Genomic DNA, 3,053 nt, shown 5'->3' with positions numbered 1-3,053 from the left:
TATATATATATATATATATATATATATATATATATATATATATATATATATATATATATATATATATATATATATATATATATATATCTAAATATATATATATATATATATATATATATATATATATATATATATATATATATATATATATATATATATATGTATATATATATATATATGTATATATATATATATATATATATATATATATATATATATATATATATATTTAGATATATATATATATATATATATATGTATATATGCATATACACAACAACAGCAAATGCGGTTGTTTCTAGTCCACTGTAAAAAAAAAAAAAAAAAAAAAAAAAGGCCTCAGACATGTCCTTATTCATGTCTGGGGTTTGGCCAGTTTTCCTCACCACGCTGGCCAACTCAACTGCAAATTGATGATGGTGGGAGACTTATGCCTCATAGCTCACAGCAAACCAACCTACTATGAGATTCAGGGCCTCTGTAACACGGTTTTTTGGACTTTGCTCCTTATCAAAGCATCGGATGTAGCTGAAAGTTGACATATGTATATTTTACAACAACACACAAATTTTGTCAGCATTATCAATAACCTAAACCCGATAGTTTTAATTTCTATAGAGTAAAAATGATCTAGCCGACGCCATGGCCAGTGATAACGAGCAAAGAGTCGAAAACATTCATTACGTAAGCAATGTAAACACCCTTTGACAAAATTTTGCCCTGCCCATCCACCAGATACCCATTCACCTTCCATTGGCTCTGAAACCCATGACAGTCACGAATGGCTAACAGGATTTGGAATTGCCCCCGTGGTTGCAAAACTGCATTTGTCTTACGACTTGCAATTTTATACAGTCAAGAGAAAGCCCGTGGCCATATTTATTATAGCCTGAATAAGTAATTATTCGGTTTCTAGTTTAAATCCAATGTTTATGGTCTGATTTGTTTTTAGCATAACATGATTATAATACTTGTAATATCATTCAGGCTTTTGAACATTTCCATTAACTATTCACTATGCCACCAAGAGAGAGAGAAAGAGAGAGATTGTATGTAAACAGTCTTTATATAACTATTTTTGTTAAAATAAGATTTTTGTGCTAAAATCTCCATCAGACCAACGGATCATCCGATTTAAATATTTTTTTCTTCTTCTTAGGCCGTGCGACCGTGTTGGCTATGTTTTGGGCATGACTGCATTTTGTAAATAAATCATGAATAGTTTTAGGAGTTTTATTTGTACATCTAAGGGGAATTTATAGAAGTAAAGTGGACATAATTAATTCATCCTTTAAAATAATTACTACATGTAGCCAAACAAATAGTAGTAAAGATGATAATGCAATGAAGGAATGATACCATACTTTATCTTTAGCTTCAACATCGGCAATAACATACCCAGTTGCCATAATTTGTCAGCTTAATGAAATAACCTATCATCTAATGTTAAACTTAATTTCTGAGGAGGCCATGGCTTATTGCACAGTGAAAAAACATGACAAAGACTTTATGAATGGCGGAACGATACATAAATGTGGGTGGGGTATCTGTGCTAGCGTAGTAATACTACTGTAGAAGTAGTGCCGCAACAGTAGTATACATGAATTAAACGTTTAGGCCAACTGCTGGGATCCTTGAGGATCATTTAGCACTTCTTACAACTACTCGAGAATTGAGTTTTTATAGCCAGAATTCAAATTTTATAATCCAACAATGCCCATGATAGCCTTCAGTGTTATCCTGGATTATAACGAGGCCAAAGTGGGTGGAGCCTCATGAAGGTTTGAAGCCAAAATACGGTACCGTTTTTTTTTCAGTAAATAGGTAGGTAGATAGACAATAAATAAAAATTGCTTGACATTGGATATAGCAGTTATCAAATCAAGCTTGTCTACTACGTTTTTGAAAATTACCAACTATTCCCTACACCTTGTCAATCTGATTGTGACCTATAAAAGTAGACTGTAATTTCTTAGGAAACCTATTTTGGGAGTTAGACTAATAATCGAAGTGTTTTTGTATTTATTAATATATTTTGTTGGTTTGTTCATTAGGACAATTATCAGTGGAGAGGTTTCAGAGTTCATAAAGGTGTACTGCTTTGCTTTTATTTAAACTTTTGTGTCATTGTTGGCAGAGGTATAGCCTTTGTTACGTATAACCAATCATTGATCGAGAAAGAGGGAAGAAATGCCGTCATAGGTTACGTAACGAGTGCGTTCGAAACCTTTTCTCTGAGTAAGTTGGCCCGTCTTAAAAAAACGTCACTTTTACATTATAAGTACCAAATTTATTCAACCTACGTAATGCAGAATATAGTCAAAATTTATGTGTAGATATAATGTGCATTCTGAATAAGCGATATATATATGAAATTCATAGATAAAAAATTATTGCGAAAAAACCGTGTTACAGGGGCCCTGAATCTCATAGTAGCTCTGTCACCACATTATCCTTTGTATGTGCTTTCCTCTGTGCACTCCACAATATTATTTATCACCAGACTGTTTTTGCTTTTCCTATATTTTTTTAACCTCTTCATCAATGTCTTCTACTGACTCTTTGTCCGTTGTCCTACCTTTGCCACGTCTATATTTTTTTTCTATTATTACATGTTCTAGTACCTCTAGCTTATCATTAATCTCCTTCACCTTTTTTTTTTCTTTTTTTTTTGTACTCTATCTTCATATTCGTATATGATCCCTTGCATCTTCTACAAAACCAAGTGAGATTTTTGTTGTTTTGCAGTACTTTATATTTATCCCTTCTCAGTTTAACGCAGTTAAAGTGGTACCAATACTCATTGTGGTATTCTTAAACTTTTCTTTCTGTCCTGTTCTCTTAACTTTTCTAATTTTGTGTCTGAAAACAAATGTTCTGTATTATCTTCTTCTTTGTACGAGTTAAAAACATCGTCTTTGCATTTTCCCACGAAATTTACTTTTATTTTGAGCATATTTAGCCTTGTCTTGTCCAGATCCATTTCTATAGGACTTTCTTCTACGAATCTCAATTTTTTTCATCCGTGTTCTTTTTTTCAATAGTTTTCCCAT

The sequence above is a fragment of the Palaemon carinicauda genome, chromosome 32, assembly GCF_036898095.1.
Source record: "Palaemon carinicauda isolate YSFRI2023 chromosome 32, ASM3689809v2, whole genome shotgun sequence".
NCBI lineage: Eukaryota > Metazoa > Arthropoda > Malacostraca > Decapoda > Palaemonidae > Palaemon > Palaemon carinicauda.
This window is presented reverse-complemented; position numbering follows the sequence as displayed.